The sequence below is a fragment of the Sarcophilus harrisii genome, chromosome 2 (assembly GCF_902635505.1).
Source record: "Sarcophilus harrisii chromosome 2, mSarHar1.11, whole genome shotgun sequence".
Taxonomy (NCBI): Eukaryota; Metazoa; Chordata; class Mammalia; order Dasyuromorphia; family Dasyuridae; genus Sarcophilus; species Sarcophilus harrisii.
In genome coordinates, this window is record NC_045427.1 from 208513477 (window position 1) to 208540359 (window position 26883).

Sequence of the window (26883 nt, forward strand, 5' to 3'; positions counted from 1 at the left end):
AAAAGAGTTACAGACACGTGTATCCTGGACAGCTGCTGTTGAGAGTATTTCCTCCTAATTGTTTGAAGGAAAGCTCAGGGGGAAATTATGGAAAAAGCCACCAGGGTAAAGGAAGGTTATGGGATGCTCTGAATGCTCTCCATCAATATAGATGGAGGCAAGCTTCATGGCTTAAGAATTCCTATTCTTTAGAACTGGCATTATGCTTTGGTAGAAAGAGGGTTAGATTTAGAGTTGCAGGGTTATTAGGAAGATATCCAACTCAAAACCTGAGTTTCCTGGGATTGGCTACCAAAAGTTCAATGTATTCTGGGCTTCTGTATCCCTAAAGCAGCAATTTATCAGCGCCTACCAAAGTGTTTACCTTTAATTAATAGTTGGAAGAGATAATTAGCTCAAAGCCAAGGCATTTACTAAAATGGTAAAGTAGGAAAAATAGCAACAAACCATGTTCCCCATTAATCTATCCATTTATATACTTATTATCAGTGGGGATAATAGTGCACCAGAAGTCACAAACAAAGGTGTAAATAAGGAAGCACATGAGTCTAGAGCACATGTATGAAGGAAAATGGATGTAGTGGCCATACTTTGTATAGCCAAGATATGTGTGAAGAGTAATATCTCATGCCTCCAATGTTGAATAGATACTAACACCTTCATTTGGCTCCTACTAGCATTGTCTAGCCTCTATGACATACAGTGTCATCGAATGCTGGTCTTATGGCAGCTGCTTGGGGCTGGTCTTCATGTCCTCTATCCTCTGCTTAGCTGAAATGATCAGCTGGGTATTTCTATGTTCTTTTAGAATGAGCAAGAACCTTTCCCTGCATTGAACTCCAAGTAGGATGTAATACAGGAACCAGGTGGACTGTTTTCTCCCTTGCCAAAGAGCAGGATGTATCAGGAAATTTCTTTCTGGAAGATTCAGTTCCTGGAACTCTCAACAGGAACTCTTAAACTTGGAGCTACTCACAAGATAACTCTCCAAGTTGGTGGTGCTCCAGAAATTCTCTGCAAGAAGACTAGATTCTAAGGTCATGCTATCTAGGGAATTCTCTCCATGGCCAGTTGGGATTTGGGATGGTTGCTGAAACCAGGTTCTGTTAGAGGTGGATTAGGAAGGTATCAATAGCACCAGAATAGGGATAAAATTTCCTCTGAGCAAGAAGGGAATGTGGAGAGAATGGAAAGTAAAAAGTTTGGAGGGGAGTTGAGGGAACTGAGATGCTCAGTGAAGTAGAAGGCTAGTCAGGGGCTGCAAGAGTGAGGAGTGAAGGTGAGATCAAAAAGGGGATATAAGAAATACTAAATCTTTGTTAGTCATTTTTCATGTTCAGTCCTTAGTACTTAGCATACCTAGCATAGGGTCATGAACTAATAACTAGAGAATAAACAGTTATTGTTTCATTGAATTGAACTGAATCAATTAGAATAGAATTGGATTAATGAGTAATTAAATGGACCATAACTTTATAATGGGTGAAGCCAGTTTGATTTTTGAGTTGTTCTTTAGTAACAGAGAGGGGTAGCTAGGTGGTGTCATAGAGTCCTGAGCCTAAAGTCAGGAAAACAGTTTCCTAAGTTCAAATCAGACCTCAGACACTTACAAGCTATGTGACTCTTTAGGCAAGTCATTTAATTCTGTTTGATTCAAGTCACTTAACCCTGTTTGCTACCATTTCCTTATTTTAAAATGAGCCAGAGAAGGAAATACTCCAGTATCTTCGCCAAAAAAAAATCCCAAATGGGGCCACATAGAGTTGGACATGAGTGAAAAAGTAATAAAATAATGACAACAAACAGCTAGTAAGAGGGAACAGCCTAGGAGTAGGCAAAAAGGAACTGAATGGAGCAGGAGGAAGAGTTCATAATTAACAGGTCAGGAATAGTGAAATGTCAGTAATAGCTCCTGGAATGGTAGCTAATCAATAAGCATAGAGGCTAAATAGATAGGTTAGAGGGCTAGATAAGGAAATCAGGGAGTAGCTAAGAGACAGGAAATCAGAGTGAGACTGAGGAGCAGACTTAGTGGGAAAGATGAGAAGACAGAGGTTGAGAACCTTGAAAGATAGAATTTTGATGAGAGAAGAGAAGAAAGGTTCTCCAAGAGAGAGTAACAGTAGGAACAAAGGTTTGGTATGTACAAAAATATGTGTAAAGAATTGTGAGGAGACCAATTTGGCAAGAAGGTTTATGTGATGATGGAGTGGGAAGTAGAAGGTTAAGGGGCCTTGAACACCAGGCTAAGAAGTTTGAATTTTATTCTATAGACAACAGAAGCCACTGAAAAATTTTGAGGAGGGGATGCAATGTGATGAAAACAGTGTTTTAAGAAGAATAATCTGGTGGTCATGTACAGAATGGGTTGATATTTGGCAATATGGGGAAAACAAAGAGCTGTCAAAGTAGTGGAAACCACTGTTATTTATCATCAGACCACGACTAGAGTACTAGGTTCAGTTTTGGGAAGGATATTGATAAGTTGACTGTCCAAAGGAGAATCACAGAACTACAGAACATGATAATCAGTTGAAGTTATTGGGGCTATTTAGCTCAGAGAAGACTGAGGGGGAGACATGATTGCTGTCTTTAAGTATTTGAAGGATTTTCAAAGGGATTAAGCTAGTTTTGTTAGCAGAAGGCAGAGCTGAGACCATTGACTGGAAGGTATACAAAGGGAAATTTAAGCTTGAGGTACTGAAAAACTGTAATAAAAAGTAGAATGGACTTTTCTAGGGAAGTAGTGAATACACCTTTACTAGAAGTCTTCAAGCAAAAATTGGATCACCACTTGTCAGGCATATTGTAAAGTAGGGATTCTTAAATTTTTTTTCCACTCACAACCCCCTTTCACCTGAGAAATTTTTATGCTACTCTGGGTATATAGGTATATAAAATAGGTATATAAATCAAACATTTATTGATAGATCATAATTTCACAATCTTCACATTTTTTATTTGACCCCCATGTGGGATCACAAACTACAGCTTAAGAAACTTTACTATAAGATTGTAGGGTATTCTTGAATAGATTTGAGATGGAATAAATGGTTTCTGAGGTTCCTTTCAACATTGTCATTCTGTATTCCTATAACTACAAAATAACAACCTGAAGATTAAGCTGTGGACAGGAGAAATCTTGAGAGTTTTAGGTCAGGGATCCCTGGGGAAAGATGTTTTGGGGAAGCAAGCTGCCACTGATCTCTTTCACTACCTGCCACAGTTCTAGGCCTGCTTTCTTGGAGAGCTCTACATCTCCTCCTCTTATCAACAGTGAATCCCCAATAGCTTTCCCCTTCCCTGAGATGTTCAAAGAGAAGCAAAGCAGGAACATGCCATATGCTCTGAGAATTGGTTTAATGTTCTGCTTTGGCTTGTCTACATGGTCTATCTGTTCTAATGCACTGTTACACTTATAAAAACTTTCTCTACTTCAAGGAATAAATCTTTTTCCAGGCATAAGATCAAAGTTAAAAGCTCAAAGAATATTGGGTTCCAATGTGAGGAATTTCCAAACAACCCATCCTCATTGTTTTTATATCTACCAAAAGAATATGATGGGAAAAGCCCCTCTCTTTAAAAAAAATTTTCCAAGGGGTCAAAGTCACAATAGAGCAAACCAAACATTCCCCAAGTTGAGACAGCAAATGATCAACTCTTTTAGAAAGCTGCTGGTGGGGGCTGGATTTGGAGGGAAGGGAAAAAGACAGTTCTGTTTTTAATAGCAGAAAAGTAGTCAGACAGGAGGCGCCATGCTATCTTTGTCCCCAAGCATAACAATGTTCAATATAAAACAACAGCCCCAGACAGATGACTTATAGGCATGCTCTGAGGATGCCTGGGGATCCAATTCCAAGGCAAATGTGCCTTTCTCTTTGGCCTCTGACTTCTAACATGTGAAAGAGCTCAAGTTCCCCTTCCGCCCACCACGTCATTAATTTATTTGGGGTCCAACTTACCCATTAGGATGAGAAGTGTAATTGCTAGTTGATATATCTCTGTTAGAGAAGTTTAAATTCAGTATTTCTTTGGAGAACTCAAGTGGTATGTAGGCATTCATTGACTGGTCTACACCGACTGGAAAAAACTGTTATTCCCTTGCTTTAAAACTTCCAGGCTCTCTATTACCTATAGGACAAAGAAATTCGCCAGCGCGAATTTAAGGTTGGCATTTAAGGTGGTTTAATTTGGTGGAAAGAACCTTTGTTCTGAGTAAGAGAACCTGGGTTTAAACCTCAGTTTTGCTATTTACTTGGTGTGTAATGTTGGGCACATTATTTTAGTTCTGGGTTTCAGCATTTTCATCTGTCCAATTGAAGGACTAAATGGTTAGATTAGAAGGTCTTGAAGGATCCTTCCAACTCTACACTGTGACCTTATGATCCCATCCAGAGTCTAAATCCAATCTCTTTTTCTAGTGATGTATCTTCCATACTATTTCCCTTTGTGAACTCTATGTCCCAGAGAAGCTGGTTTACTAGCAGTCCCTAGACTGCCATTTCAATTCTCCCTTTCTGGAGCCATCATTGCAGAAGGAGAATGGGGTGGGAGAGGACCAAGGATCACTTAGACTAATTTTTTTCATTTCATGGGTTGTCATGGCCAAATAATTAATTACCTTGTGGCCAGCCTATTGGTAATAATCTTCTCTATATTTAACTGGGTTGATCCTCAAATAACAGACACAATTTTTTGCCTTGACTCTACCTAAAGCCTTTGAGAAGGTTGTCTCCTCCACACCAGGATGGTATATTGGAGAAGGATTTGTGGAGAATTCTACATATTTCAAGTCAATTTAGTTAAAGATATATTTAGTACTTCATATACTTGTGAGTTGAATTGAAGTAATAGCCTCGTACCATTTGAATCATAGGTATAAATGCTCTACCAGTACATAGGCTTTTCTATCCTTCCTTGTATACAGAATAAATTGTACATAATAAATATTTTGTTAAGAGACCGAATTCAGTTTCAATTGATCAAAAACCCAAAGAAAAAAACACTGGGAAATGAATGTAAACTGTTTGCATTTTTGTTTTTCTTCCCGGGTTATTTCTACCTTCTGAATCCAATTCTCCCTGTGCAACAAGAAAACTGTTTGGATCTGCACACATACATTGTATCTAGGATATACTAGGACATATTCAACATATATAGGACTGCTTGCCATCTAGGGGAGGGGGTGGAGGGTGGGAGGGAAAAATTGGAACAGAAGTGAGTACAAAGGATAATGTTGTAAAAAAATTACCCTGGCATGGGTTCTGTCAATAAAAAGTTACTATAATAAAAAATAAATAAATAAATAAATATTTTGTCAGTTAACTGATGTGTCTTTGTTTTGCCAGCATTTTTGTTTGAGAGCCTATAATAATTTAATTAACTAATTTATCACCATCATTTTGATTATGCTGGAGTGAAAAGCAAAGTTTAGATAAGAATTGTCCATACCTTCATGGTGATGACAGCTTAGTATGGGGACAAGATACAAACCAGACAACTAGAATAACTGTATTTGCTACGGTTAGATATTTAAGTTGTTTACAAAATTTTGTAATTATAAATAATATCATAATGTCATACTAGCTTGAACAGGTAGCTTTCATGTTGTTACTGTTTTGGGACATATTCCCAACAAAAAGAATTATCCTACCTAAGGATATGATTATTTTCTAACATTTAAAAAGTATTGCTGGATTACTTTCTGGAAAAATTCTATTAGTTTATAATTCTTCCACTAAAGTATGAATGTATCTGTTTTGCTATGAGTATTTTTTAAGTGACTATTAACAATTTGTATATCCTCATAATTTATCTATTCATATTCTTTGACTATGTGTACAATACCCTGTATTGTCTTATATTTTAAAAAATAGTTTCTTATGCATGCATGCATGCATATCAGGATTTCATGTGTCATCTTTCCATGCTTTTAAATTTTTCCCCACTTTGGTACTTTTCCTTTTTAAAAAATCTTATTTGGGGTTTGTGACAGATTTAAAAAAAATATTATGGAATAGAACATAGATATTTGGTTCCTAGTAATTTGTGTTATTTATTTAACAGACAAAAATTATTTTCTTTTTACAACCAAAATAAAAATATAATTTTTTTCTCCACACTAAAATTTTTAATTTTAAGCATTTGACAAAGTCTCTTGTGCTTATTATTATGGAAAATATGAAGATACAAGCTGGACAAAAATGTAATTAGATGCATTTAGGTTTAATCGAATGGTGAGATAACTGAAAGTAATCATTAAGGATTTTATGTCAAATTGGGAAGAAGAGTCCTATGTGTTGAATATTTTAATATGAAAATCCCTCTGAAAAAGAATGTTCTGCCAATTCTATATGAAGCAACAATATAATACTAGGTATAGTATTCATGCCTAAATTCCTGATTTTCAAAATGAAGCAAGAGTTTCAGTAGTATACTCTGGCAGCTGGATGGTACAATGGATAGAATTCTGGACCTGATTCAGAACAACCTGAGTTCAAGTCCTATTTCAAATACTTCTTTCTTTGTTACACTGGGCAAATCACTGGAACTTGTTTGCATCAGTTTCCTCAATCATTAAATGGGGATAATAATAGCATCAACCTTCCAGGATTATTGTGAAGATCAAATGAGACATTTATAAAGTGATAAGTTGGAACATGGTTCTTGTCCATTTAGTTGTGTCCCATTCTTTATCTCTTTTGGGGGGATTTCTTGACAATGGTTTGCAATCCTCCTTCAGTAATTGATCTCAGAGTCTGACTACTTTACCTCCAATATTTCAAATTCTCAAAAGCCTCTCATTGACCACATAGTTACATTCTCACCATTTCTCCTCTTCACTCACTACTACTAAATCTGTTTTTGTCATAATAGCAACCACTAATCAAATCTTCTCTATCTAAAAAAGGAAAGGGTGGAAAAAATCAGTCCTTCCTCAGGAAGAATCTCCACATGATATTAATTATTCTTAAAAAAAAATAGAAATACTTTTGGAAATGTTACAGTAGTATCATTCATAGTATTATGGTTTTTAGAAGTAGAAGAGAGATTTACAGCTTATTTTACAGATGAGGAAACTGAGGTGTATAGAATTAAGTGATTTGCCCAAGATTACATAGCTAATAAGTGTCTGAAGCAAGATATGAACTCAAATCTTCCTGAATCCAAGCCTAGTACTCTATCCACTGTACCACCCAGCTGTCCTGAAATAGTAGATGCTTAATAAATGCTTATTTCCTACTCTTCCTCCTTCTCCTGTTAAACCACATCTAGAACACGCTATTCAGTTCTAGAGATCACATTTCAGGAAAGACACAAGTATGCTATGCATTCAGAAGAGAGTGAATAGGTTATCTGAACTTTGTTTCCTGTTCACTAAAATGGCTCCCACCTTTAGGATAAAATGCAAACTCCTCTGATTAGCCTTTAAAGTCCTTCACAGTCTGGGTTTACTGTTCCTTCCTAAGATTATTGCACTTTCTTCTTCTTCACACATTCTACATTCCATTGTCTCTGTTCTCTGGTTCCTCGATGCAGGACATTCTACCTCCCATCTTCATGCCTCTGTATAAGCTATTCATCCTGCTTGGGATGCACTCATGAATGTTTCCTTCAGAGTTCAGCTTAAACTATCATCTCAAGAGAGGATGGAGAGAGACTATTCAACTTGAAGTCAGGAACAACCACTACAGATATTTACTAGCGATTTCACTCAGGGCAAATCATTTAACCTCTCTGGGGCTCAGTTGCCTCATCTGCAGAATGAACAGGTTGGACTTGATAACCTTTATGGGTTCTTTCTAGATCCAGATATATGATCCTGTCCCCTCCTTGAAGAAGTCTATCCTATCCCCCAGTTATTAGTGTTTATTCTCTAGAAATTACTTTGTATATATTTTGTTTTGCTTTCTATGGTATACTGTTTCCTCTAATAGAATATAAACTCTGTGATGGAAGGGACTATTTATTTTGCACCAGAGATAATTAAGAGAGCTTTTGGTTTGGGGGATCCAGGTATCTCTCATAGAGCTGGATATACAATCTTGCCCCTTGCTGAAAAATATTTGCTTGTATGTGTGATGCAGCATCTTCTGATTAGTCCCTAGTGACAAAGCTTATTAGTAACTAAAATTCTGAATCTCTTCAGGCTAAAGAGTTGTACAAACAGAACTTGCTTAACTCCTCAGCAATTGCATGTACTATCATTTGAACTTCTAACAAGTCCTTTAACTCCTTTAGGGTAAAGTCCTCAAAATATATTCAATTTCCCAAGGTTCTTCAAGAAATCTAGGTTCACACAAACTGGGTCCTATCCTGGTCACTTAATCTCAAAGAGTTAATCTTTTCCTTTGGTTTGTGATACCCAATAGAATGAATCCAGGAAAAGTATCTAAAAATAATACTTTATATCTAGGGAGCTTTAAATGTGCATGACAGGATCCTCCCTGGAAAAGGTACTCAGTGGATCTGGCACTGAAAGCCACTAGTATGCCTTATGGTTTGGTTGAGGGAAGTGCTGGAGGCAGGATAATTCAGATACTTATTGTGTGACCCTTGACAAATCACAATCTCTTTGCCTCAGTTGATTCATTTGTAAAGGGCAGATTGTACTCAATTCCCTCCATGATGTCTCTGAGCTCTAACTCTATGATTCTCTCACCTTCTCTTCAAGCAGTTGGTCTTAACCTGGCACCTGTAGACAAAAGAAAAGTTTTTGCTTTGGTGAGGGGAGGGACAAATGTAATCCTACATATTTTACTTTATGCACTTAAAAGCATTTCTGAGAAGGGGTCCATAGGCTCCATCAAACTGCTAAAGGGGTCCATGACATACAAAAAAGGTATTTGTTAGAGGCTGTGCGCAATTAGCTTATTCTATTGACTCCTCTATGAAAATGACAAATTAGTCTGAACACCTAATTTGGGATCTGCAATCTGCTGTTACTGGCTGTGTTTAACATTTCTGAGCTTTAGTTTCTGCCTTTGTAATATGAAATGATATTCTCAGTTCTTCCAACTCTGTTATTCTATACTTCTTTTCGGGTGAAAAGCTCTTTGAAGACAGAATTTTTGTTTGTTAGTTTTATTTATTTTTTAGCTTTGTATTTCTAGTACCCATTATTGTGCCTCACACATAATATATATACTTAATAAATGTTTCTTTAATTGAATTGAATGTTTAGAAATTAATTCAACAAAAATTTATCATCTGTTATATCCAATATGCTTGATTGATTTATTAATATTTATCTGCAAATGTTGGGGGAAGGGGCAAATAAAATGCTTCCTTTGGCCTTAGTTTCATAGGGAAATACAATCTAGCCTTTAAGTAAAAAATGTAAAAAAAAGTAGATAAAGAAATAATCAGTTCTTTTAGCATTGGATAAGTGAGAAAAAAGAAAATTTGTTTTCAAGAAGATACTTTTCAAGCAAGATTCTCCTGCTATGGAGACCTATTTTCCCATTAAGTCCCATTTTTTTTTTTTTTTTTGTCTGTAACCCTCATTTAGCACTTAGCCTCATCAGTGGTGTTAGTCTCTCTATAAACTTGTCTTATTTCTCTAGTAGAATTGCAATTCCTTGAATATACAGACCCTATGTGATTCCTTTTACATTCCAATGTGCCAATTTACTTGCAGTACTCATTCTTGATTATAGAATCAACTAATCTAGCTCTGATATTTGCTAGCTATGTGATCTTCTGCACATCAATATTTCTGTCTTTCCTTGAGTATTCTCACTTGAATAGTGGGGATAACTGTACAACATACCACACAGAATTTATTGTGAGGAGAATGTTTTGTCAATATGAAGAGTCATAGAAATGTGCATTATTGTCATGATTATGATCACTATTTACTATTGATTATAATATAGGTTCCAATACAGGGCAGCTAGGTGACATGTAGGATAGAATGTCAACCCGGGTCAAGAAGATATGAGTTCAAATCTAGCCTTGGACACTTTCAGCCAGAGTCAGGATAAGCAAAAGTCCTTAATCTTTATTCTTGGTCCTCAGATGTAGGATTGAAAAGGATGGAAGCAGATTCTCCGTGACTGCCTTCTCCCTCATCCACCCCTGAGAGGGTGTCTCTGGCTAGTCTCACTCCACCCCCCTCTCCCCCAGACCCTTTTGCAATCTTCTATACACCAATCATTGAGCCAGTACAGATAGTGGAAAGGACCGTTTTCCAAGCATATGCCCATAGAGTACTGTCCAATCAGAAGTTATCCTCAAAGGCTCAGCAGTCCCGACCTCAGTGCATCAACCCAATAGTTTTAGCCCTCTACAATAAATGAGCTAAAGAAGGAAATGGCAAACCTCTCTAGTATATTTGTCACAAAATGCCAGAGACTGAAAAATGACTAAACAAGTCAGGTCCCAAACCTGTATCTTACATGATAAAGGAAAACAATTGCCTGGGGAGCAGAAGATCTGAATACTTGTCCTGACACTGACATTGATCAGCTATGTGACCCCAATTGGATAAGTATCTTCCTCTATCTGGAGCTTTGTTTAAAAAAAAAAAAAGTATTAGACTGATGTTCTCTTTCAAATCTGAATTTTAAGTTTGTAAAATGATGAGATGTAAAAACATTATCTCTGGTGAATAATTTTAGCCTAAATCAAGAAACCATTTTCTTAACTATTACAAATGAAGAAAAGAAATTAAGGGTGGTGTTAGTAAGGGAATAGATATTAACAAAGTGGTGCCAGGGAAAATATCAAAATATCATCAAAATAGAAAGATATTGGATCAATGGGAATAAGACCAAGATATTCAATGAGGTGAAGTAGTGATGATTTAGGCTCTGATGATGCTCTGAAGGACTAGGAGAAAGTTTTACTTTTGTTCATTAGTTTCCTTTCAGATATCACACCAAAACAAGAATTTATTAATCCCTTTTCTTGTTGCTCTACACTAAACTCTAGAGATTCAGAGACAAAAGTGAATTATTTTTCATCCTCAAAGAGTTTATATTCTACTAGATGAGGCAACAGTCCATAGATAAGTATATACAGAAAAAATACAAAATTAATATAAGGTATTTAAGGAGAGAACAAGCTAAGTGACACAGACTGCCAGGCCTGGAGTCAGGAAAACTCATCTTCCTGAGTTCAAATCTAGCTTCAGACACTTATTGGCTGTGTGACCATGGGCAAAGTTACTTAACCCTGTTTGCCTTCATCAAAATCCTCATCTGTCAAATGAGCTGGAGAAAGAAATGGCAAAGAAATCCAGTCTTTTTGCCCAAGAAAACTCCAAACGGGGTCATGAAAAGTTGGACATGAGTGAAACGACTGAACAATAACATATTAGCATTTGGCAAGATCAGTAACAGTTTTATGATGGTGGCTCTTGAGTTGAGTCTTGAAGGAAATTGCAGATTATGAGAAACCATGATGAGAAGGCAGAGCATTCCAGACATGGGCTGAGGGCTGGAGACAGTGAGGACTGGGGGAAGAAGGAACAGCTATGGCAAAGACACCAAGAAAGGACATGGAGAATTATGTGTGTAGCAGCCAGTAAAACATCATGACTGAGGAATGCAGAAAAAATTTTTTTTAGAAAGAGGCCAGATTGTATAGAATTCTAGATGTCAAATTGAGGGGTTTGTATTTGATTCCCCAATGTAATAGAGAGTCCATAGAGTTTACTGAGTAGGAGACTGATGTGGTTATAAACATGTTTTAGGAAAACTCTTTTGGCACTTTCTGTAGGGGAAGAATTACAAAGGAGAAAGATAAGACAGTAAGGTCAATTAAGAGGTTATTGCATTAGTCCAGTGAGAGGAGATGGGGATCTAAATTATGCTGGTGGCAATATGAATGGAGAGAATGGAGAGAAACCAGCCAGTAACTAGACAATCACCAGATAATAACTACTCATCCTTTTAATTTTTTTTTTTGGACCAAGCGTAAAGAGGGGGGAAGAAAAATAGAAGATTATTTTTTCCAATATCAAAGAGACCTTTCAAAGTCTTAAGAGGTAACAGGGGAGGTAGAATCATTCAGGGACAGTGATCTAATCATGTTTGATCCAAGTGTAGAGTAGACTGAGCTCTGAGATATCTGGGATAAAACAAACAAAACAAAATATTGAACAGTCCTCTATGATTTCTCTATAAAATGGAGAAGTCTCAGTGTATCTGTAGGAATTAAGGTTTTACATCTTTAAAACTCAAGTAGGTTGTTTTATTCTGTAGTCACCAAAATTCAATTTAACTCAATTTTAGCATTTCTTGAGTGCTTACCATACTAATCGCTTGGGGATACAAAGATGAAAACAGTCCCTGCCTTCAAGGAAATTATACTGTTCTTGGGGACTATAACATCTGCACAAACAAATATAGAAAGTATTCAACACTCTAGCTCAGGAAAGATCATATATAGGAAACAGTTTTTGAGCTAAGTTTGCTACAAAGTTAGCAATTCTAAAGGGTAAAGGTGAGGGTGGAATGCATTCTTGGTAGAGGGAATAGTTTATACAAAGGCACATCACAGAAAGATGGGATGTCATGAATAGAGGAACAAGTGTACCATTTTAACCGGAACACAAATTGTCTGAAGGGGAGAAATATGAAATAAGGCTAAATAGGTGAGTGAGCTCCACAGTATGGAATGTTCAACTTGTAGTTTTTGTTCAGTCATTCCACTCATGTCTAATTCTTCATGAACCCATTTGGAATTTTCTTGGCAAAGATACTAGTTTGCCATTTCCTTCTCCAAATTATTTTATAGATTGGAAACTGAGTCAAACAGGATGAAGTCACTTGCACAGAATCCCACACCTAGATTCGAACTTAGGAAGATGAATTCTCTGACTCCAAGTCTGGATCTCTATCCACTGTGCCACCTAGTTACCAAACATATAGTAAATGATAAAGAAATGTTTAATGTGTGACTGACTTAGAGCTGAAAATGAGAGATGGCATCTGAGATGAATTTTGATAGAAATGGAATATTTCAAAAGTCAAAGAAGAGGAATCAAGTATGGAGGATGAGCTTTACAAATTCATGCAGATGGGAGATAGCAAAGCAAATGGAGAATACCTCCATTGAAAGTAGAGAATATGAAGAGGAGTAGCTTGAAACAAATCTGAAAAGACAGACTTGAGTAGATCACTAATCTAATCATACTATTTTCCTACTCCATGAACTCAAGTAGTTCCTTAATATCGCTAAAGATTAAGTACAGACTCCTGTTTGACATTTAAAGACCCAAACCTATCTCTTCAGCCTTATTGTTCATTATTCCCCTCCTTGCACACGATGGTCCAGCCAAACTGGTCTTCTTGCTGTTCTTCATTTTTGGAGCTCCCTCTATCTATCTATCTCACAGCCTTTGCCCTGGCTATTCCCCATGACCAGAATATATTTCCTTCTTATCTTCTTTCTCAGAATTCTTGGTTTCCTTCGAGATTTAGCTTATGTTCTTTCTACCAGATGAAAGCTCTTCTGAACTCCCTTGTAGTCAGTATAGCTCTTTCCCATTCTCCCAATTGCCTTGGGTCAATTGTGTATCTATTTTTCATTTAGCTATATATGTATTTTACATGTCATTTTCTTAAGTTAAAACTGTCCTTTCATACAGAAATCATTTTCATTTTTATCTCTGTATTCCCAGAGTTTAGCACAGTGACTAGCATAGATGCTTAAAAAAATGCTTATGTATTTAGTGATTGATTGAGTTTGACTATATAGAGCCTCAAAAGACAGACTAAGAAGAAGCCAAAGATGTGACAGTTAAAAAAAGAAAAAAAGAAAGAAAAAAGATCACTGTGAATGAAGGGCCAGGAAACATGGACTGAGGTAACCTACTCCAGAACTTGGCTTTTATTAACTGAGGGGAAAGTTTCAAGGCAGTGCCTACACAAACGGAGACTGAGCCAAACCACTGAGAAGAGTTACATAAAACCCTGGAGGAAGATATTCGCAATCCGTAACATTTTTTCAAAAGGACAGCAACAGTACATCAAAAAGGAAAAACTGCATCGCTCTCCAGACAGGAAAATAATCTCCCTGTTCTGATGTTTAGACATAATAACACGCAATGCATACGCACACAGAGATACACAGACACTGCTTTAACCCCATCAACAAACTTTTTTTTTTTTTAACTTAGACAAAAGGTTTTATTCTCTGACTTTTGACAGAAACCATTATGAACTTTGCTTTTTATTTTATTTTTTCTATTAAACTGGTTAAAAAAGAGGCCACATCCCTTGAATTGAATTTAGGTCAAAGTTCAGTTCAATTCAATCAATAAGTCGATTAATCAATTAACATTTATTAAGCACTTATTAAGTGCCAGTCAGGAAGCAGCTAGGTGTTCAGTAACCTGGAGTCAGGATCACCTGCATTCAAATATTGTTTCAGACATTTACTGTCTGCATGAACCCAAGTATGTCAGTTAACCTTTGTTTGCCTTAATCCAAGGGAGAAGGAAATGGCAAACCACTCCTAATCTTGCCTGATTGTCCTCCTAGCTATCTGACTCATTTTCCTTTGCTAGATCTTTATAGAGGTCATACTCATTGACCATGGATATTCCAAAGGACTCTGTCCCATATTATCTACTCTTTAATTCCTCCTGTTTACTATTTCATTTAGTGATCTCATCAGCTCCCATAGATCCTGATGATTCTCAAATCAATTTAACTAGATCTAATCTTCCAGCAGACTTCCAGTCTTGCATCTCTAACTCTAACAGACATCTGTAATTGGGAGTCCATAAATATCTTAAACTCAACATGCCTCAAACCGAACTCATTATCTTCTTCCTCCTTTCTCCCCTCATCCCCAATGTACAATCTTCCAAACTTTTCCATTTTTTTCAAGGGCACTACTCTATTTTCAGCCCTCCAAGCTCACAATCTCAACTACTCACTCTCTCATCTCCATTGATTATACCTTCATAACATTTCTCTCATACACCTACTTTTCTCCACTGCCACTGCCATCATCTTGGTTCAAGTATTCATTATTTCATTCCTGGACAATTGCTTAACTGGTCTACCTACCACAAATCTCCCCTTATTCCAATCTATTCTTCACTCTGTTATCAAAATGATCTTCTTAAAGCAAAAGTCTGATCATGTCACCCCTTTTTTTTGACAAATTCCAGTGGCTTCCTATAACCTTCAGGATCAAATGTAAAGTCCTCTGTGGAGCATGCAAAATCTTTAATAATCTGCCTCCTTTTTCATTTTTTATATCTTACATTCCATCCTATATTCTGTGATTTAAAAACACTGACCTCCTTGCTTCTTTTTGAACAAAATCACTCTCTCTTGACTTTGAACTTTTTTAAAAAGTTTTTTTTCAGGATTTTATTTTATTTTTATTATATTTTTTAAATACACATTTCTTTGTGTATCATAGTGAGAGAAAAAAATCAGAGCAGAAGGGAAAAATCACAGGAAAGGAAAAAAGAAAAGAGGAAAAAAAGAAGTGAACATAGAATATGTTGATTTACATTCAATTGCTACTTTCTCTGAGTGCAAATAGCATTTTCTATTCAAAGTTTATGGAGATTGCCTTGGTTCACTGAACAACTGAGAAGAACTAAGTCTGTCATGGTTTTATCGTTACACATTCTTGCTGTTACTGTGTACAATGTATTCTTGGTTCTATTTATTTCACTCAGCATCAATTCACATAAATTTTTCCAGGCATCTCTAAAATCATCTTGTTTATCAGTTTTGATAGTATAATAATATTCCATTAGCTTCATTCATAAACCACAACTTGTTCAGCCATTCTCCAATTGATGGGCATCCACTCAGTTTCCAGTTTCTTGACACTATGAAAAGGGCTGCCACAAACACATACAGGTCCCTTTCCCTTCTTTAGTATCTCTTTGCGATATAAGCCCAGTACCGACACTGCTGGGTCAAAGGGTATGCAGAATTTGACAGCTTTTTGAGCATAGTTCCAAACTGCTCTTTAGAATAGTTGGATCTGTTCACAGTTCCATCAATAATGTATCAGTGTCCTAGTTTTCCCACATCCTCTCTAAAATTTATCATCTTTTCCTGTCATCTTAGCCAATCTGGGAGGTTCCAATCTGGAACCTGGGAATTGTTTTAATTTGCATTTCCCTAATCAATAGTGATTTAGAACATCTTTTCATACGAATATAGAATGACTTTAATTAAAAGTTTTTCTTTATTAATTGTTTTGGGCTGGGACAGGCCTTTATAAGTACTAGATAGATATGTATGAGAATTTTTTGTTGATTTTGCACAAATTTGTATTTGGGGGGATTGTAATCTCTAGGACCACTACCTATGGTAGTAGGCCTATTCTCTCATAAGAGACTATTAATTTTGAAGTTGTCTAAGAATTGTGCTGAATGAAGGACTAGAGCTTCTCAAATAATTAACAGGTCATCAAGGACTACATGGACTTTATTGAAATTCTTTAATACAAGGCACTAGATGAAAATACAAAAAATATGCTTGAGTCTCTCCAAGTTCCTCAAGAAATTTCTGTTATGTGGACAAAATGTGTCAAATAATTCTTGCTGATTTGCTAAGGATAGCAAATATTTACCTGTTGGGGAGGATAGTAAAGGATACCAAGGAAATTCCAGCCCCTCCCCCAGCTGAACATGTACTTTGATCCTTTCTCCTGAAGGAATCTCTTGCTAAGGGACATGTGTGCATTGAAGATTTTCGTTCCTCCCTCTGGATATCCTTGCTCTGTTTGATAGGATTCACAGCTGAAGAGGAAGAGTTGCCTACTCACTGGATTCTAAAAGTAAAAACAACTGTTCTCTCTTTCTTTCTTCTTCCTCTGATGTGAATGTGTGGTTGGAACCTTAATTGAAGAGAGGGAAAATATTTCTTTACCCTCTCCAAGTTCCAGCAGCAATGATAGATGCTTGCATGGGAAGATACATAGGTTTATAGACTTGCCGAGGTGAGCTTTGTGTTTGTTATCCTGAGTGTGGGTGACCAAAGAGAAATTATGATATAACCAAGTATTTGGACTAGGTGCCCAATGGTTAGAGAAGTGGGCCTGGAGTCCAGAATACTTCAGTTCAATACTAGCATATTAAAATATTAAAGATATTAATAGCATCTACTCCCCAAAGTTGTTGTGAAGACCAAATGAATTGACATTCAAAAAGCTCTTACCATAGTTCCTGGCACATAGTAGATGCTTGTAGAATGTAACATGTGCTTATGGAACATAGTAGGTGCTCATTAAATTTTGTTCCCTTTCCATAATGCTAACTAGCTTGCCTCCTTAGCTTGCTGCTCTCATTGCAAGAAAAAAAAAATTCCATTTTTCTGAAACTACGTTTTCCAAAGTTTGTTATGAGATTTTAGATTTTCCTCCTTTTGCTTTGCAGAGAAAGTCTGGGTACCCCGTTGTACTGAGATGGATATTTCTAACCATAATTGCAACCTCATAAGTTCAAGAGATCAGAAACTTCTGGTTCTGAATGCTGGTTGCTAGTAAGGCATAATCTCTGAAATAACTTTTTGGAGGAGTTGAGCAAACACAAGAAGAAAAGGCCAAGCCATACCTTGATTTGTTAAGAAGAGATAGACCTGCTATCCCAAAGAGATCATAGAAAAAGGAAAAGGACCCACATGTGCAAAAAATGTTTGTGGCAGCCCTTTTTATAGTGGCAAGAAACTGGAAACTGAGTGAATAACCATCAATTAGAGAATGACTGAATACGTTATGGTATATGAATGTTATGGAATATTGTTTTTCTATAAGAAATGATCAGCAGGATGATTTTAGAGTGTCCTGGAGAGACTTGCATGCACTGATGCTAAGTGAAATGTGCAGAAAGAGGACTGTGGGGATTGAATGTGGATCACAACAAAGTATTTTCACTTTTTTATTGTTTGCTTGCTTGTTTTTTCTCTCATTTTTTCCCCTTTTTGATCTGATTTTTCTTGTGCAGCATGATAAATGTGGAAATACATTTAGAAGAATTGTACATATTTAACCTATATTGGATTACTTGCTATTTAGGGGAAAGGGGAAGGGAGCAAAGAAGGGAGGAAAAATATGGAACACAGGGTTTTGCAAGGATGAATGTTGAAAACTATCTTTGCATGTATTTTGAAAAATAAAAAGCTAATATATATATATATATATATATATATTAGAGAGAGAGAGAGAGAGAGAGAGAGAGAGAGAGAGAGAGAGTTAGTTCAGATGAAGGTAACCTGCCTATTCAGCAGCAGTTCCATAAAATGTTTAGTCTTTGAATATGTAAAGTATTTGTCTCCAGGGAAAGTACAATAGAAGTGATGGTTATGAAAAATGTTCTATAAATATTTGTCAAAAGCATGCTTATGGGTCTTTTGTATTTAAGCATTTCTTTTATAGAGCATATGGAGTATTTAGGACTAGAACATTTGGTTTGACAACTTGTTGAGTCCTTTTCAGGGCTGCTTATCCACCTTTCATGTCCACCTTTACCTAATTCTCACCTGTGGCTTAGAAGCTGTGGCATGCACAGTGGCCACACCCCAGTTGACCTTCTCGGCAGACAAACTAAACCAGAGGTCTCAAAAAGGTAGATGTCTATCTCAAGCATGTGAAGACTTCTGCCCATATGGGCAGATAAAAACAATTTGTTCCAACAAGCATAAATTTGGCTAAAGTCAATGCTGTAGAACGCTTACAGCTGGGTCAGACATGGTCCAGTACTTTCCAGGTCATCATCAGTTGTCCTGATTTTTGTCTTTCCATTGGATCTTGATGATTCCCAAAGAGAGAGAGTTGACCTAAGGATTCGGTGCAATTCTGTTTCATTTAAATCCAATTCACATATAAATCGAGACATTATGTCATCAATCCTTTTCCAAAATGAAGGATAGACAACAATTTCCTTTTTGATGGAGGAAATAAACAATTGTCCTATATCTTAACAATTTTATATATTGAATATCCTCCCAGAGGGAACATTTAATTCATTCTGAGGAAACTTTATGCATGAATCAAACTTAAAAATTAAGAAATTTTTGCTGGGAACTTAAGAGTGGGGACATGATAAACTAAAGAGTTCAATACTTCTATCTAGGACCAGGATGTTCCAAGAGTAAATATTCTCTGTATAAGCTCTAAACTAAGGCCCCTTTTTGAAAGAGGGTACCCATCTTGGATTCTTGGTTAATTAGAAAAGATCAACTGAAGATATTTGACTGAGAAAGCCTGAAGTTAATAGATAATATTGTATGCAGTCTGCAAATCAGCAGAGACAAATCTCTCTCTGGTGAGAGAGAATAAAAAGAACTAATGAAAAAATGTACATGCAATGTCTGCCTGCAGTTTTATTTTCTTAGGGAAATTAGAATTTGACACAAGAAGCCTGGAAAGGTCTAGGCAAGGACTAGATATGGGGAGGTAAAAACAGTTAAGAAGAGGAGGAAATAAAGAAGGCACATTGATGTGGTTACAGAATTGAGAAAGATTCTGGCAGGAACTTTTTGAAGAGACCACAGGGAAGAGAGAAGGGAAGAGGGGAAATCAAATAAGGGAAAGATTTTAGCCTTGACATTATGACTAAATTGTGAACAAAAGAGAAAGAGAAAGGTATAATAGAGATATTATACAGAAGGAATGACAATGTTTGCCAAAGACTTGGATGTCAGGGTTGAAGAAGAGGGATATGCTAAAGATGACTGACTTAAAAGTTTTATGTACAGGAAAAACCAAGAAAAAGGGGGTAAAGTAGAATTAAATTATACAGATCATATTAAATCAGGCAAGATGGAAGGTATGGAAGTATTAGGACTAGGGACAAGAAGTGGATGAAGACACTTATTCTGAATGAGAATCTAGACCTGGATCTTAGAAATCCTATAGTTCAAATCCATAACTTTACAGAAGAAGAAACTGAGGGTCAGAGAGGGAAAGAGACTTTTCCATGGTTACATAGCTAGTAAGCATTGTCTCATAATTCCAAGTCCAGCTCTTCCTTCTTCACAACATCACTGCCCTGACTACCCTTTTACTCCTTTACACCCTACCCAATGTGAACAACTTAAGGTCAGGGATTATATTTCTCTTTGAAGCTTCCATGGTCTGAAAAAATTCTTTAAAATGTTTGTTGAATGCATGAATTAATTAATCCCAAGAAGCTTGAAGTGGTTCTAAGAAATAGTGAGATAATTAAATTTTAAGATCACAGACTTTAAACTAAAGCAATGTGTAAAAGTCATCCCATACAATTTCTTCAATTTAAAGATAAATAAACTGAGGCCCAAGGTAGTTAAATAACTTGTACAATGTCACACAAAAAAGCAGAACTATGTTTTGAACTCAGGTTCTAGAATTCCAAAATTAACATTCTTTACACAGTATTATACATAGAAACAGAAAACTGCTTTTTAAAAAAATAGTTTATTCTTTCAACATTCATTTATAGGTAAGATTCTAAGTTCCAAGTTTTTTTCCTTCTCTTCTTTCCTCTTCCTCCCCAAGATTGCAAGTAAAGTTATATATTACACATGTATAGTCATGTTAAACATATTTCTGTATTAGTCATGTTGTGAAAGAAGAATCTGAACAAAAAAGAAAAACCATGAGAAAGAAAATAATAAAAAAAGTGAAAATAATATTATGCTTTCATTTGCATTTAGGTTCCAGATTCTTTCTATGGGAGTGGATAACATTTTTCATTATAAATCTTTTTTTAAAATCTTTTTTTTTAATTACAAGAAAAGCTAAATAAATCATGGTTGATCATTATATAATGTTCAACTATTACTGTGCATATATTTTCCTGATTCTGCTCACTTTACTCACCATCAGTTCATGTAATTCTTTCCAAGTTTTTCTGAAATCATTCTGCTTATCATTTCTTAAAACACAATAGTATTTCATGACATTCATGTACCACAACTTGTTCAGCTATTCCCCAATTATGGGCTTTTCCTCAATTTCTAATCCTTTACCACCACAAAAAGAACTGCTATAAATATTTTTGGACATATGAGTGCTTTTATCTTTTTCTATGATTGTTTTAGGATACAGAGTTGGTAGTGGTAATGCTGGATGAAAGAATATGCACAGTTTTATAACCTTTGGGCCTAGTTTCAAATTGCTCTTCAGACGGTTAGATTAGCTTACAACTCCACCAACAATGCATTAGTGTTCCAATTTTTCTCACATCTGCAACATTTATCATTTTCCTTTTCTGCCACATTAGCCAATCTGATAGGTGTGAGGCACTTCCTCAGAGTTGTTTTAATTTGCATTTCTTTAATCAACAATGATTTAGAGAATTTTTTCATATGTATATAGATTGCTTTAATTTTTTCATCTGGAAACTTCCTGTTCATATACTTTGACCATTTATCAGTTGGGGAATGACTTTTATTCTTATAAATCTGACTCAGTTCTCTATATATTAGACAAAGTCTTTACCAAAAATACTTGCTGTAAAAATTGTCTCTCATTTTTCTGCTTTTCTTATAATTTTGGTTGCACTGATTTTATGTAAAACCTTTTTACTTTAATGTAATCAAAACTATCCATTTTGCATTTCATAATATTCTCTATATCTTCTTTTGGTTATAAAATTTTCCCTTCTCTGTAGATCTGACAGGTAAACTATTCTTTGCTCTTGTAATTTGCTTATGGTATCACTATGTCTAAATCATGTACACATTTTGACCTTATGCTGGTACTAAGTGTGAGATGTAGATCTATTCCTAGTTGCTGCCATATTATTTTCCAGTTTTCCCAGAAGTTTTTTTTTTTTCAAATAGTGAGTTATTATCCCAAAAGTAAGAGTTTTAAGGTCTATCAAACAGTAAATTGCTATAATCATTTACTACAGTGCCTTGTATACTTAATCTATCCTACTGATGTACCACTCTATTTCTTAAACACATAAAATAATTTTAATGATTGTTGCTTTATAATACAATTTAACTCTGGTATGGCTAAGGCACCTTCTTTCTTTTTTTTAATTTATATTAATTCCTTTGATAGTCTTGATTTTTTGTTTTTCTAGGTGTAAAGCAATCATGTTTAAATAGGCAAGGATGAAAACATATGTTGAATATTGTCACTGGATCTTTCGATGAGCAGGGTCTAAATCTGTTATTTTTTTGCTGCTGGTCAAAGCTGTAATTTTCACATGCTGAAATCCAAATGGAATACCTCTACTTAGCATAGTTCAACTTCAAACTTATGGAGCTTCTACATAACAGCCCTTAGAGATAGAAAGTATAATAAGCATTTTTATTTTCATTTTACAGAGAACGCTGAGGTTCAGATAGACTACATGATTTGCCCAAGATCACACAATAGAAAAATTCAGAAATTCTTGGAACATAACAAAAACCTCATTTCCTGTGACCTATGCTCTTCTTTCTTAGGCACCAAATATTTCTTGATCTATAAAATAAGGGGACTGAAGTAAACTATCTCTGAAGTTTCTTCCCATCTGAATTCTTATGTTATTTTTACCTCTGCAACATCTCTTATACTCATCAGCTTCTCTGTTCATATGACTTATTTTACACCCTTATCACTTCTTGCCTGGACCATTGCAATAGCTTCCTAATTGGCCTCTGCCTCAAATCTCTTTCCACTCTAATTTATCCTCCATAAAAATGCCAAAGCAATTTTTCTAAGCTACAAGTCTGACTGTATCACTTTCCTGCTCATTAAACCCCAATAGCTCTCTATAGCTTCTAGAGTAAAATATAAACTTCTCTATTTGGTATTTCTTTATAGCCTAACTCCGACCTACTTTTTTTTCAGTCTGGTTATGCATCATGTCCTTTCCTACATTCCATGATCTAACTACACCATTTTTCTTGTTTCTCACATGTACCCCTCTATCTCCTGATTCCATACAATGGTTCAAGCTGTTCATTTTGCTCAGCGTGCACTCCCTCATCACTGTCTTGCTTGCTTCAGGTATCAGCTCAAGCCTCAATTTCTACACAAAATTCTTCCTGGTCTCCCATTTGCCAATACTCCTCATTACCTTGCACTTATTTTGTATATACCTTAAGTATTTATATGCAATCATTATCTCGTCTAATAGAATATAAGCTCTTTTTGATGGGAAAAATGATTTCATTTCTGTCTTTGTATTCTCAACACCTAACAGAGCCTGGAACATTTTAAGCATATATTAAATGATTATTGCTATGACTTAAAATTTACCAGATACTCCATTTTGGAAGTAGAAATCCAGAAACAAATTCTGTCATGCTCACAAATCAAATGAATTGTAATAGTGTAATCTTATGGCTCTTTTCATTGCTCTCTCCACATTTGTAATTAGGATGCCTGGGGGAGGGGATAAAAGTTGTCTCTTCTTATTATTATAATACACCTTCTGAAAGACTGAGTCTGTATCCTGGTCACAATCAGAGGAACAAATGTGATTAAATTCTAAAGGATTTTTTTTTTTTTTTTTTTTTTTCTTTGGAATAATGCAACAAATCCTGAGTAGACCCTTGGTCCAGCATTCCATGATGGCTTAAGTTGGGAAGGGTGAGCAGCAACATCAAAATGCAGCAGTTGATTTACCCTATGAAATGGACTTTAAAAGAAAGGTTCTGAGGGCATAGGAATATACCATTGTCCTGATTTTCAGGAAGAGGAAGAAGGTAAATTCTTGAAACCCTATGCCAATGACCATTGTGTCTGTTCCAGGTGATATGCTAGAACATATTGAAGAAATGGTTTGTGAAGACGTAGTCAATATGATGTATCAGGGGATCATTATGGGAAAAGTCACATTGGACTCATCTCATATCCCTTTATTTGATGGAGTTACTAGACAAATAGATTAGAGAAATGTGGTGGGTGCAATATAATGGATTTGTCTGATTTTTTATAGCATCTCTCTCAATTTGCGTGGGCAAGATAGAAACATATAATCTGAATTATAATCCATTAAAATGGGTTCAGAATTAGTTAATTGACCAGACCTAAAAAAGAAATCATTAACAAGTCATGTTGAAAGCTGATTTATAGTAGAAATGGCTCAGGGAGTTGTCTCTGGCACCAATCAGCTCAACATTTTTATCAGTGACTTGGATAATAGAATAGGTATCATGCTTATCCAATTTGCTGATGACTTGAACCTGGAAGCAAGCAGTGAACACCCTAAAAAACCAAGTCAGGATATAAACAGATCTTGACAGTTTGGAATAACAAGATGAAGCTAACTTGGCTTGTAAAAAAAAATAACTGAAAAAAGTCTACAGGATAGAGACTTCTCGGGACTTTCATGGACTTAATGGAAGTCAACAGTTTGATACGGCAGCCAAAAACCATTTCATTTTTGGCTTCAATAATAGAAATTCAGTATCCAGAAGTAGTAAGGGCCAAATTTTCTCTGGTCAAATCACATCTGGAAGACTGTATCCACTTGTGAGTACCACATTTTAGAATGGATTTTTATAACTTGGAGTATATCCAGAAAAAATGGCCAGGATGGTATGAAGACTTGAAACAAAGACTTGAAATGTTTTTGATTGAGAAAATTGGGAGGGTTTAGCCTGGAAAAGAGAAGATGTTGGGAGAATATTGCTGCCTTTATATATGTGAAGGGTTGTTATCTAGAAAGATCAATCTTGCTCTCAGTGGCCTTCTAGGGCAGAACAAGGACTCATGCATGGAATCAGTGTAAATCTCATTTTGACTGCATATCAGTGAAAACTTCCTTTAAAAAAGAGAACTATAAATTGTATTGCTTTGTGAGATAAGAAACCCCATCTGGTTAAAGTTCTTCAGGTAAAGACTGGAGTATTGTATAGGGTAACCCAAATGTCTTAGTGCAATTCTAATGTATTGAACCTTGAAAATCTTACTTATTAAAATGATTATTATTTTTTTGATCATAGGAAAACAAGTTAATCTTTCTTAGCTTCAGTTTTCTCCTTGGTAAGCTGAGGGAGTTAAGACTAGATGACCTTTCCAGTTCTAAGTCTATGATCCGAAGAGATGTTTATTTCTAGAAAATATTTATGATAATTGCAAAGGATTTTTAACTGTTTAAAAGTTTATGTCTATGTTAAGGTGTTAAACCTTAAAACTACACTAAGACTTTTGGGACCCCAAATTTTGGGGGAATTTTTGGGGGTTTTTATCTAGAGGATTTATTTAGGTTGGAGTTACATTAAATCACTTGTAAGGTTTTTTACTGACTGTGCAGTTCTTTCATTCTGTAAGTCAGAAGTTGGGTTCAAATGTACCACTAATTAACCATGTTATTTTGGGCAAGTCACTTAAACTATCAGGGCCTCAGTTTCCTCATCTGTTAATAAGGGTAATGATTTTGGCCCTGAACTACCTCACGTAAGAATTAAATGGAATTTTGAATACCACAAAGTAAGACTTCTTAAACTTTTCCCACTCATGATCCCTTTTCACCTGAAAAATTTTATGCAATCCCAGATATATAGTTATATAAAATAGATATACAAATCAAACATTTACTGATAATAAATTACAATTTCACATTCAGTTATATGACTGTTATATATAACCCTACATTCAGTTATATGACGCCATGTGGGGTTGCAACCTACAGTTTAAGAAGCTTTGGTACAAAGTACTCTGTAAATGAAATATATCATTTACTTTTCTACTTTGAATAATATAGAATATCATCTGTGTGGGTATTTTCTAGGGCATTTACTATAATCTTCTCTTCTGATAAATAAGAAAGTTGGAGAGAGAAGAGAAGAGACCCACATAAGACCCATACTGCTACTGGAACCAGTTTTCCTTGTTCCTAATCTCTTTTCACCTAATCAGACTGACTTTGAATGGATGCCATCTGTGCTACAAGGACCTTCTGGTGACACATGAGAGCTAAAATATTTTTATGAGTATTTTGAATTACAACTACATAGAAAAGATGAGATGAAAAATCCCTGTCAAAAACACTAGGGCCTGAATCTCAGAAAGCATGATTTATTTATTGCAATGGAAAGCCTACTGAATCTGGGATCAGAAGATATGGGTTCAGTGGGTAGAGCACACTGGCCCCTGGAATCAGGAGGACCTGAGTTCAAATTTCAACTCTGACACTTACTAGTTGTATGACCCTGGACAAGTCACTTAATCCAGTTTGCCTCAGTTTCTTCATCAGTAGAATGAGTTGGAGAAGAAAATGGCAAACTATCCCAGTATCTCTGCTAAGAAAATCCCAAATAGGATCACAGAGGGTCAAATATGCCTGAAATTATTTAATCATGGGAAATTCACTTACCTTCTCTTGGTGTCAGGTTCCTCCTTTCCTTGTCCTTGGGTAAGTCACTTAAACTATCAGGGTCTCAGTTTCCTCATCTGTCAATAAGGGTAATGAATTTATATCTCCTCCTCTCCTTGAACCTTTTTCTAAAGAGATAGGTTCAAGTGCTGGCACTTAAACCCACTAGCTGTGTGACTATAACTAAACCATTTAGTCTCTCTGAGATGCAGTTTCCTCATCTGCAATACCCTCCTAGGATTGTTTTGGTGCTTCATAAACCTTAAAGTGTTAGAGAAATGTCAGCTATTATTTCTCTTTTCCTATTCAATCAGTGCAAGCACATAAGTCCCAAGTAATCACATATTGAATCTAGAGGCAGAATCTGAAAAGGGCCTCTTGTCCTTGTTTCACTTTTTACTCATTATGACATCTTCATATTTTGTAGAGAGTACAGAACACATTAATAGCACTGTGGAATTTCAGAGGTAGAAGCAAGCCTTTCTTCCTCTTTTGTTAACCATCTCATTTTATAAGTGAAGGAACTTAGAACTCAGATCAAGAAAGTGAGATGCTGTAGTTCAACATAGCTAGACACAGGCAGAAGGTGATTAGTCCTGGGATTCCCCTGATACAAGTAAAGGACTTGTTCCTTTGCTGGATACTGTCTCCTG